Source organism: Heloderma suspectum, chromosome 5 (assembly GCF_057233095.1).
Source record: "Heloderma suspectum isolate Gila_16-S chromosome 5, 16-S_ref, whole genome shotgun sequence".
Taxonomy (NCBI): Eukaryota; Metazoa; Chordata; class Lepidosauria; order Squamata; family Helodermatidae; genus Heloderma; species Heloderma suspectum.
The window spans coordinates 163,943,212-163,955,297 of record NC_139462.1 but is presented as its reverse complement, the minus strand read 5'-3'; the positions used below and the strand labels follow the sequence as shown (position 1 = coordinate 163,955,297).

The 12,086-nt window shown below is 46.3% G+C and overlaps 1 protein-coding gene across 6 annotated transcripts in view; it reads right to left on the bottom strand.

Annotated features, from left to right (window-relative positions):
• The window catches only part of CPNE4 (copine 4), a 272,750-nt gene extending 263,643 nt beyond the window's left edge, over positions 1-9,107 (bottom strand). The window contains exon 1 of one of the 6 annotated variants that reach the window (XM_084858175.1): positions 9,079-9,107. The gene's annotated coding sequence lies outside the window, so the exon portion shown is untranslated. Of the gene's footprint in view, positions 1-8,643; positions 9,058-9,078 lie in introns of those variants that run through there. The other 5 variants (XM_084858176.1, XM_084858171.1, XM_084858173.1 and 2 more) reach the window with 5 other exon arrangements.
• Between the last annotated feature and the right edge of the window lie 2,979 nt (positions 9,108-12,086).

The window sequence follows — 12,086 nt, the reverse complement described above, 5'->3', positions numbered from 1 at the left end:
ATTGGGTGGACTCAAGTAAGTGTGTATAGGATTGCAGCTTAAGGCTTCAGTCTTAAACACACTTACTAAGGAGTAACCCCAATTGAACACAGTGCGACATACACCCAAGTAAACATGCCTAATAGGTCAAGGAACTGGGGAGGGAGGTCCCAGGCCCAGGAAGTGGGCAGTTTTTCAGAAGGCTGGGTAGGGTTTCTAACTAGCTCTCAACCCAGAGTCCAATGGAGCTGTTTTCCAATGTATCAGGGGTACACATACACAAAGCTGGCTCCTCTCTAGGGATGTATGAAAGTCACTTACCTTTTAACAAAATGTGATTCGAGGTGGGGGGGAAGCGCTCCGTCCCTCCCCCCGAAATTCTGGCCGGGGGGGGAGGCGCTCCGTCCCTCCCCCCCGAAATTCTGGTCGAGGTGGGAGGCGCTCCATCCCTCCCCTCCCAAATCCTGGCCAGCCAGGTCCGCAAAAGGCGGCAGCCGTAGCCGCCGCCGTTTGCGTCCCTGCAGTCAGCCATGATAGGCTATGTAAATCTTTACGTAGCTTATCATGGCTGAGTAAAAAAAAAAACATGTGCGTACGCACGCCATTTGCGTTCCCCTTATTTCGCCGTAGTCTATGTAAATGTTTACGTAGGCTAGACGTGCCAAAATACAGAACGCAAATGGCGGCGCCCATGGGCGCCGCCATTTGCGTACATGCGTTGTTGTTGTTTTTACTCAGCCGTGATAGGCTACGTAAACATTTACGTAGCCTATCACGGTATTTTTTAAAAATCTAGCCGTGATAGGCTACGTAAATCTTTTCGTAGCCTATCACGTTTGTTTGTTTGTTTTACTGGAAATGGCGGCGGTGGCAGCCAGTCGGAAGACCGGCCGCTGCCGCCGAACCACCGCCGGAGCCGCTGCCGCCAGGAATATTCGCCCAAGGTAAGTCCCATCCCGGGGGGGGGGGCAGGGGAGCAGACTATTTCGCCACCGATTTCGGGAGGCCAAATGCGCTGGCATTCGGCCTCCCCGAGATTCGTGGTGAAATTCTCTGACATCCCTACTCCTCTCCTTTTTTTAATTGGTTAAATATCAGTTCACCAACAACACAAGTTGCATTTTAAACCTGGTGGAATGTAAGCTTTGGCTAGTGATTCAGAAACTGTGACTCAAACACTGTGTGACAAAAGAGTGAAAAGCTCCATGCTATGAGTAGATCTGCCAATCCCACTTCTACACCAGAACCCCTTTCGTGGGTGAGGCACCACTGTGCCGGTATGTTTTTCACAACAATACCGTTGTTCTGGGGACACACGCAAATGAATTCAGTGCTGTATCCATTGTGTTAAATAATGTGATTGAATGCCACACACAAATGCAATTGCAGGAAAATTGGGAGTTCGAAAGGTCGTGTGCATTCCATCATTTGTGTTTGTAGCTGCTGCGATTGGGGGAGAAATGGTTGTTTCAGATTCTTTTCTCTCTTTTCTTTCTTTCTTGACTCTACTAGCAATATCGTTAGGCTGGAACACACACAGAATCATAGGGTTGGAAGGGGCCTACAAGACCATCGAGTCCAACCCCCTACTCAATGCAGGAAGCCTGATCCCCAGGCAGTCTCCCATTCAAGTACTAACCAGGGCTGACCCCGCTTCGTTTCCGAGATCAGATGTCTTTGTAATGCCAGGAAACCGCAAGCACCGGAAAAGCCATCATAAAAGTGGTTTGGGAAACTACAGGATATTGAAAGAGAAATATTGTCAGGACAACGGGTTTTGTGGGGGGTCATGTGTTCTGTGCGCCGGGATGTGCGAAACCCCCTTACCTGGCGTCCACAGGGGAGGAAGGCGATCCGTTCCTCCCCCCTGAAATCCTCGCTGGCTGGCTCCGCTCCGTGGTGAGTCTGCGGAGCTGCCATCCGGCTCTGAAGTGCCAGCGATACGGCTGCCATTGCCATATTGCTGGCTGGGCAGATTGACTGTGGTGTGGCCGCAAATGGTGTCTAGGACGCCATTTGCGGCCATAAAGGCCTTAGTTTAAGGTAAATGCAGCCATTTGCAGCTGCATTTACCTTAAACTAAAGCCTTTAGGGCCGCAAATGGCGTCCCAGACACCATTTGCAGCCGCAGTCAATCCGCCCAGCCAGCGATACGGCAGTGGTGGCCGTATCGCTGGCACTCCGGAGCTGGCGGGCAGGGAGGATCCGACCGGCGAGGATTTCTCCAGGAGGCAGAGGTAAGTCTTCCGATCCTCCACGGACTCTGGGGGGCCAGATTCTTTTGAATCCAGCCTCACTGGGGTCCGTGAAAGATTTCTCCCCCATCCCTATCTGTGTGTGAGACAGATGTTAGAGTACCTGGATAAAATGCTTGTGTACTTTGGCCCGAAGGGTCCCTGTGCTCTCCTGTGGTTTGCTCCTATGTTGCCAAGGCAATCTATGGAAGCTCCAGCCCTGTGAGGTTGCCCTGATTACTGTGTTCTGTCCCATCCTGGCTGCTGATGCTGGCATGGGAAGAAGCAACATGATCAAGGTGAGTTCATGTCATGTGATCATAGCTTCCATCTTCCTAAGGCAATGTGGCAGTTGACCACAGGGAAGCCACTTTCCACCCAAGTAACGGATGAATTGGGCCACTGTCAGGTAATGTTCATGTTACATCAAAAGGTGTATTAGATTAAATTCAACTTTTTAAAAAATGTCAGAGCTTTCTTCTTCCTGCACTGAATTCCCAAGGGTGTGAGGGGATATGAGAATACTCTGGAAGCCTTCTGCATAATTCTGTCTTTAGAAGTCTGATCTAGATTGATGTATGGTTGTTAATATCTTATTCCCTCCACTTATTTAAAAGAAAAGCACCTGTCATACAGTACAATTGTCTCTTTTTCCCAGCGGACAAATCATTCATTTATTGCTATGAATCCAGGGATCGGTGTTAACCCAGCCAGAGGGAAGAGAGAGCCAGGCTTTTCCACTCTGAAATCATCCTAATTTTGTGCATGGCAGCTCGCTGTTTTATAGGCTGGCTCATGAGATACAGAAGACCCAGTTGCAGCATGCAGAGGGATGCAGAATTGTACCCAGGGCAGGGAACCATCCCAACCCTCTCATCAATTTGGCAATAACAGCTGAACAAACAGCTCCCACGAGCTGCTGCTGCCAGGGCATCCTTGTCTGTGTGGGACTTGAAGCCACGGTTTGAATGATGGAAAATAATCAAGAGCAGGAAATTTTTGAATGATGGGGCTCTGGTTACATGTCAGAGTCATGGTGACGAGGGAAATCACTTCAGATTTGCTCTAAAGCTTTATGGTTTCACCCGATTCCCCATAGCCGAAGGAGATTGGTGGCATTCCACGCTTGCCTGGTATTTGATGCTGGTACTGCTGTGCCTTACACTTATTGAAAAGTCCAGCTCATTGGGGGCTCACGGGGGAGGGGCACACATGCAAAGAACAGAATGTCATTTTAATGCCACACCTTACTGCAGGGGCCCCCAGAGCCGTGTCCATGGGCACCAGGATGCCCATGAGGACCTCAACAGCACCTATGAAGCTCTCCGCTCCCTGCCCCCTTCAAAAATTTATTTTTTTAATTAAAAAAAACTTTGAAAATGTTAGGGCACCAGGTTCTCCTTCCTGTTCCTGAACCTGCCAGCAATCAACTGTTCAGCAGGCAGAAGGAGAAGGACGATTGGGTCCCATCCCATCTTCCATCCACACAGACCTTTCCCCTTTGCTCTCTCTCTTAACTCTCCCTAGCCTGCAGTCTTGCTCTTTCTCTCCCACTCACCCCTTTATCTTGCTGTTTTTCTCCCTTCCTAGCCTCTAGCCTTGCTCTTTCTCTCCCACTCACCCCTTTATCTTGCTGTTTCTCTCCCTTCCTAGCCTCTAGCCTTGCTCTTTCTCTCCCACTCACCCCTTTATCTTGCTGTTTCTCTCCCTTCCTAGCCTCTAGCCTTGCTCTTTCTCTCCCATTCACCCCCTTTATCTTGCTGTTTCTCTCCCTAGCCTCTAGCCTTGCTCTTTCTCTCCCACACACCCCTTTATCTTGCTGTTTCTCTCCCTTCCTAGCCTCCAGCCTTGCTCTTTCTCTCCGATTCACCACCTCTTTTGACTAGCCAGCCCCCAACTAGCCACATACTCCATGGCAGACATTTTGTGGTGGTGCGCACAGCAGTTTCTCAAATTCCCAAATGTGCCCACAGGGCTAAAAAGGTTGGGAACTCCTGGCTTATTTGGCTTGATGACTTCGTGCCAGTGCAGTCAAGCCAAATGATTGAATCAATCAAAAGACCATCTAACCCAACCCCTTGTACAAAACGACAGCAGGGCTGTTTATTCATCAACCATCCCTCAACCCTACACAGTCCGGAGAGGAGGAAGCTACATGCAGAGAGCAGACGTACAATGCAGAAAAGTATGCACAGGAAATACATATAATGAAGCTGTTTTTTTTTCCCTGCAGCTTAGTTTATCATTCTTACTATACTCTCACTAACAACCACCCTGGGAAGCAGTTCCAATATTATCCCCATTTTATGGACTGCAATCTGAGACCTGATTTAGCATAAAGGGGGCAGGAAGGCAAATGTTTACATGAATGAAAGACAAGGGCATTCTAAGCAAGCTAGATATGAACCCAGATTCCAGAGCTTAGCATGCAACCTTCTACCCAGCAGGTCACAGCTAACCAGGCACAGAGAGGTGAATGTTCTTATGGGAACACCATGAAGCTAAGGCATCAAAGAGAATTAAAAGCAGAACACTGCAGCTTTTCAACGTGGAGCCTGTTCTAACCTTTGGAATTGATTTCTCTTTGTGTGCATCTGGCCCAAATGTATAGAGTCACATAGGTCAGCTGTCCCCAACCTGGTGCCATCCAGACATTTTGGACACAAGCCTTCCCCACCATTCCTGTACATTGGCCAGGGTGGCTCGGGCTGATGAGTATTGTAGTCCAAAACACCTGGAGGACAGCATCAGGTTGGGGGAAAGCTGACATAGAATCATAGACTCATAGAATAGTAGGGTTGGAAGGGGCCTGTAAGACCATCGAGTCCAACCCCCTGCTCAGAGCAGGAATCCAGGTCAAAGCATCCTTGACAGATGGCTGTCCAGCTTCATCTTGAACGCCTCCAGTGTGGGAGAGCCCACCACCTCCCTAGGTGTTTTAGAGGTGCCTACACTTGTTTGTCTCTCCCATGTTTGTCTCTCCCAGGATTACTAATTGTACCCTCCTAGGTAATAGCAGAAAACACAAGGTTATTTATACTGGAAAACATTAAAACATTCAAGCAGTATTAGAATTATATTTTTATAAGGACAGTGTGTATCTCAGATTGTGCAGATGATGCTATGTGAATAAGGCTTTGGCCCAAACACTAGACAAATGGTGCATTGTCACTGATGCCCAGTCACCACACCTGAGGACTAGCCACATGATACTTCAAGCACATCTCAACCATTTCATTCTCCTTTGCATGATAAGCTTTAAGCTAGAACAGCGCTGTATTTGTGGGGTGAAAGGCATCATGCATAGAGTTTTGGTCACTTTCAGTTGCTTTCAAAGAGTTCGGTTTGATTATTCCTCCTCCCTTTTTATAATATCTGATATTGACAAAGATTTACAATGTGCGCTGCAGTGCTACAGAAGGGGAAAAGGGGTGATGTAGGTGTATAATCTTTCTCTCTCTCTCTCTCTCTCTGAGTGAGTGAGTGAATATTTTCTTGGTCCGCTCAGAATCACAACAGAAACACCAGCTGAAAGGGGATTGCATTTTCCCGCCAAGAGAAATACATCATGGTTTCACTTTTATGATTTTGCAACAACGGCAGCACTATCTTGATTTGGGGGTTGTGGGGGGGAAGAGAGAGGGAGAGAGAGGGAAGGAATCTGGAATACTAATGGAGAACTAATGGAGTTCTGCATTTTTATTTTTATTTTGCCACCAATTGTGTGGTTAAGGCTGCAGATTAATTCCTGCTTGGGTGGTTATTTTATTGAGTTTAGGAAACAGAAAAGATGAGCTTTGGTTGCTAAGCAACTACAGGATGCCATCTTCAACCCATCCATCTCCTGTTGAGCTTGAAGGTAGCTGGGGAACATGTCCTGCCATTACTTAGTAACCATTCTGTGTTCAGCTCTTTTCAAGATATCTAGATAAGCGGAAATAGAATATTCAGACTACAGAATAAGTTGTAGCATCTCCACCGTGTGTGTGTGTGTGTGTGTGTGTGTGTGTATGTGTGTGTGGAGTCTGATAAGCTGCCCTTGCCCAACCTGGTGCCCTCCAGGTATGTTGGACTACAACTCCCATAATCCATCAGCTAACAGATGGGGGGGCGTGATAAGGAATAGATAGCTTGTTGTTAAAAAAAGGACCTCTCTTCCAGTTCCACGCTTCTGTAACAATAAGGGTGAATTCAAATGATTGTTTTCTTTTTTACTGGAATACAATACAATGGAAACAAGATTAGGAACACAGAAAGCTGCCTCGTTTAGAGTCAGACAACTGGTTCATCTAGCCCAGTATTGTTGACACTGACTAGCAGCAGCGGCTCTCCAGGGTTTCAGGCAGGGGGTTTTCCAACCCTACCTGGAGATGCGAGGGATCGAACCTGGAACCTTTTGCATGCAAAGCAGGAGCTCTACCACTAAGCTATAGCTCCTCCCTCTAAGATTGTCTGAAGGATATACAACATGTGATCAGCTGTTTGGAGACCACACTTTCAGGGTGCCAGATTTTTTCAAGCTTGCCACACATACTGCCCAAAAGGCAGGGTGGGCCCTTTTCAGATTCTACTTGCATTAAGACTGAGAAAAGGTATGCAGCAATTGTGCTGTAGAAAACTGGTTTTGTGAATTGTTCCTAAAATACTGGGGATGTGGCGGGGGGTGGGGTAGAAATCACAATCTGCAAAGAGTTAATATTTAATATAGGGTCTGCAATTTTGAGGGTACTTACATCCCAAACCTAAACATATTTATTTGGAAGTAAGCCCCAATGTTTACAATAGCATTTGCTTCCAAGTATGCATGCTTACTTAGCAATGCAGCTTTAGGGCCAAACTAGTTGTGTGATGGGAGTGTTGTGTTTGGATCTCCTGCTGTCTTTTACTTTCTGGGAAAAAGTAGCCATGGAGGGGGAAAATTGGTTTGGGGCCATGGCATGGGAGAAGGGATATGGTCCTGTGCCACAGCCCAAATCCAAATCATGCTTTTGAAGCTAGTATTAGCCACAGAGGGGACAACTTACAGGCATAAGTTAGGTTGACCCTTACGTTGTTTCCTGACTTGGGCCCTTTGGCATTGCTGAGCCATTGCTTTTCTGCAGCCAACAGTATTAGAATGGTGGTTCCACATGGCACTTAATAGAGTGCAGTTTTCCCCCATAAAAATCCAGCCAAGGCCATCCCAATGAACAGGATCTCACTCTAAGTTTATTCAAAAGTAAATCCGATTCAGCAAAGGTCTCAATTCTCCCTGCAACAATGCCTTAATTCATACGTTCGTCCTTGTCCCTTTCTTCTGAAGTGGCTAATTCATTCCTTCCTGTTCAAGCATTGTGGCTGCTGCATTCCTGATTTCCATGTATTTATTTATTTATTTGATTTACATCCCACCTTTCCACAAAAAAAATTGGTACTAACAATCATAAAAAACATTTGTAAAGCCATCATTAAAATCAATAATAAAACAAATACATTAAAAACACATATTAAAAAATATAAACATAATTAGTCAGTTCCTGTTCCTTGTGGTATGGTATTAATTCTTCATTCCTTCTTTGCACCAGAACTATTGTTCATAATTTTGTATGATTGCAGGTGTGAAATTACAACATTTTGTTCATTAAACAAACAAACAGAGGTGATCAATTACTCTGGCCACAAAGAGGAAATCAGTCATTAAAGCCTCAGGCCTTGCAAGGAGCAGGAACTGATTAATAACATCAGTTCAGGAATTCCACAGCCATAGAATAAGAAGCAACTGAGGGCCAAACTAGATATAACATTAATTGCATGTACGCAATTGTCATGACTTTTTTTTTTTTAAGGCATTATAAGGTGTGGGGAAACAGGATCAGGAGCATGGTGACGGGCTTATTGAAGTCCTGATGAACCTTCCCACCCCGCCAACCCCTGCACACACACAGCAGCTATTAGCCTCTGGAGGAAAAATCCCACTGGCAACCGTGAAGTAGAGTGGGGAGTGATTTTTGTCCAGGGTTGGACTCCATGGTCTTATAGGCCCCTTCCAACCCTACTTTTCTATGATTCTATGAACTTTGTGGGAGGAGAGATTTTTGTCAGAACTTTGATGTGGTGTGTTAAAACCACGCCTCTCTCCATGTGGTGTGGTCCCAATCCCCAGAAATGCCCCTACATTAATTGGTTATTAAACAATGCACTTCTAGTTTGGCCCTAATAAGCCACTTTAAAAAAAGAGAGAGGACAAGGAGGATGCTACCAATAAGCAGGGGTCCTCAACTTCTTTGGGTGGGCACATTTGGAATTTTGAGAGAGTTCTGTGGATGGTCTCACAAAATGGCTGCTATGAAGTTTGTCCATTCAAAAAATGGCTGCCAGGGGAGGCATGGCCAGTTACAAAACACTCATTTCCCAGAAGACAACTGGTAAGACTAAAAGAAAAGTAACTTACCCAAGAACTTAAGTACAAGGCAGAGATGGGGCCTGAACTCCAAACACAAGCCCACTGTTTTGAATCCACATAAACATTAATAACATTAAACTCAGCAGGGGCAGAGAGCCCAGCACGCACCAGGAAAAGTGTTTGAGACCCCAGAATTAAAGGAACAGTAGCCCGCAGAAGACACAGTAACACCAGTCCTCACTGGAGTGATGCAGCTGCACATTAAGGCCAAAAAGAAAAAGGCATCACAAGAAATCAAAAGGCAAGATAACACAGGCAATTCTGAAATGCATTTTTTTTTAAATTCCAGTCTAAATGGAAGCAATTGTAATACTATATATGACTTAGGACGAGGGTCTGCCCTTCATCGTACTAAACTATTTAAAGAACCAACTTAAAGCAGCAGTTTGGAACACACACTGCATGCGACTTCAGCCTCCTTACCGCTTGTCCCAGGTCTCCTCCCTCTCCCCACCCCTTTGGCTCCTTCATGCATTGCTCCTATCCCCTTGGTCAAATAGCATCTGCTTATGCCTGTTTCATTCTATCATCTTGAAGGAGGGAGGCTGTGAAGCTTGTTTAACAGTGGTGATCTATTGCTTTTACTCTTCAAAACTGGCTGAGCTGGTGAAATTTTTTTTAAAGGCATCTTTTTGTGAAGAATAATGGCTTGCTTCAAAACACCCAGGTCCGTTCAGCAAAAGTTTCCGCACACCACAGGGAACATTTCTGTGTGTCAGCAACCAAAGGCTTCACTCCACAGGGACAGAGCCCTCATCTTGAGAGAGGTTGCCGACACCAGAATATTATAAGTAGCACAGGAACCCTCGTTATTTTCACCTGACAATCTGAAAGACTGAGGACACCCCATCCCACCCCACCCCGAATTGTGGTAATTCAGGAGTTCAGACACCCTTCTTTAGGGATGACTGAGAAACTCATTAGGTTTGCATTTTAATGTGAGATGACCCAGTTTGCGCCGCCTGGACGTGAATGAAGATCTGAATGGTTGGAGATTTCAATTTGCGGTTGGAGATTTCTGTGTGCCTGAATTTGCAAATGCATTTCTTTCTCTCTCTCTCTCTCTCTCTCTCTCTCTCTCACACACACACACACACACACACACAAATGCATCTGACAAGATACACACATTTGAACAATGCACAAGGAAAAATGGGTACATTCCTAAAATGTGCACAAACATGCTTTAGTCAATGGATGCAACTGTACAACAATGCATACCTCTAAAAAAATGTGTACAAAAACATGTACACATTTCTGTGTGGGGAAAAAGAGGCTCAGATGGAACAAGGATGGAATGTGTCTAACAGTAGAAAACTGAGAACCTGAACAAGATCCAGTTTGACCAATTCACCCACCTCTATCCTGTTTCAAGGTACCCAATCCCTGCTGTAAGACATGGGGGGGGGGGCCTTTCACCCAGCAAAGGCCCATTCATTCAGAGTGAACAATTGTTCAAATTTCATCTACTGTGGATAGGACGAGAAGCAATGGGTTTAAACCAGAGGGAGGTAGATGATTTAGACTAGCTATTACGAGGAAGCTTCCTCGTTTGTGTGTGGAACCTGTGGAATCCTTTAAAAATATGAGGCCTTTTGGTACGCAGGGCTACATGAAGCCATCAGATATGCCAGGGTAGTTTTCAACTGCTCCAAATAACTAGCCCTGTGAAACAGAGTGGTGCAGTACAGGTTAAACATATGACCCAGAAGGTTCCCCGAACGAAGGAGCTCCAGACAACATGCATGAGCACATCCTGTTTGATCCTCACAACAACCCAGTAAAATAGATTAGACCAAGAGATTAGACCAAGAGCCTTGTCCAAGGCTACTAAGTGTCATGAATTTTAACCCAGGTCTCCCCGCTACAAGCCCATTACTGACATCACTGTGTTCAAACAAGGCTGACACCATGGGGTTATTGTTAAAAATGGCAAACCCGTCTCCCATGCCCCCTCCGCTCCCCATAATGTACATGTAGTTGTAGAAATATGTGCTGTCATGACACTGTACATTTCCCCACCTTCCGCTTCATGCTGCTGAGGGCGAGGGACAAATGACATGATGACATCACCTCACACATGGTCATAATTGCATATCATGGGGAAAGGAGGAGAAAATCAGAATGCAGTTACTGTTTTACTAGCAACCCCAGCTTCATTTCATTGGCACATCTAGTAACATCTAAGGCACATCTCTGTAATGTCTAAGGCACATCTCTGTAATGTCTAAGGCACATCTAGTAACATCTAAGGCACATCTTTTAGATTGGGGCAGGGGTTGTCAGATGAACTCATGCCCTGTGACTTCCAAACCCAGTAGTGTAGTGGCAAATTCAGAAGTGCAGGGCCCCTTCCTGACAGCCACAGCCACGCCCCCTCACAGCCACGCCCCCTCTATGATTGTACAACCTTGTAAGGTATACAGTCTTCAGCTGGGATCCAAAAACCGTGCAGCTGAGAATAAGGCAGAGGTATCTCAACTGGACGTCTGAGAAAAAAATGCAGGGGTGTTAATCTTTTTCACCCACTCACTCAGTCACTCACACACACAAAAAAAATTTAGGTTTTCAAAATGTGATACTCTATGGAAGCTTCAGCCTCTCAACTCAGCCCTCATGGACAGATCCCTTCTCATTTACACAGCCCCCTTGCACACTCCCTTAGCACCCCAACATTACCCATTAGCCTTCCCTAAGCTCCTTCATTATATCTCTCCCATCCCGCAACAGAAATGTCCACACACCCAGCTGGATTGAAACACACACACACACACACACACACACACACACACCTTCTTTCTCCTCTCCCCACAACTGTTTTTTTTCTGTTTCCCTTCCGTCCCCCAGGGTTTGTTTGCCCAGATACGTGCCAACCTTGTACCAGAAAGTGTAGCTGACAGAGCAGGTTGCATTTGGCAATTCTGCTTACTGTAGAAATTAGTGTTCAAGAATTAACAGTGCAATCTGATGGGTCTTTATTTCGAATTAAATTTACAGAGATCTTGGGAAGGCAACTAAGGCTGTAGTCCTATGCACACTCACCTGGGAGAAAGCCCAGTTGGCAATCGAACATAGTAGGACTGACTTCTGAGTAAACATGCATAGGATTGTGTGATAAAACCTAAAAACTGGCACAAACCAGCCACCTGCCCTGCCCCATAAGTAAATGATGGTGGCAGTGCCCCCCCCCCCTCTCCTGCTGCTGCCGTAGCCACCTGAATGGATGGCTGGTGTTGCAGGAGATGAGGGCAGCACCAGGCGCGCAGGCATGGAACAGGGATGGGCGGAGAAGCCAAGAGCTGAGGAGGAGAAGGGGGGGTGAGAGGAGGCTGCAGAGCTCCCTCAGCCCCCCCCCCCCCGCTCGCTCCCTTTGTCTGGCCGGCTCTGCGTAGTAGACGAGAGGCAGCCAAGAGGGAGCGGCCTGCACTCCC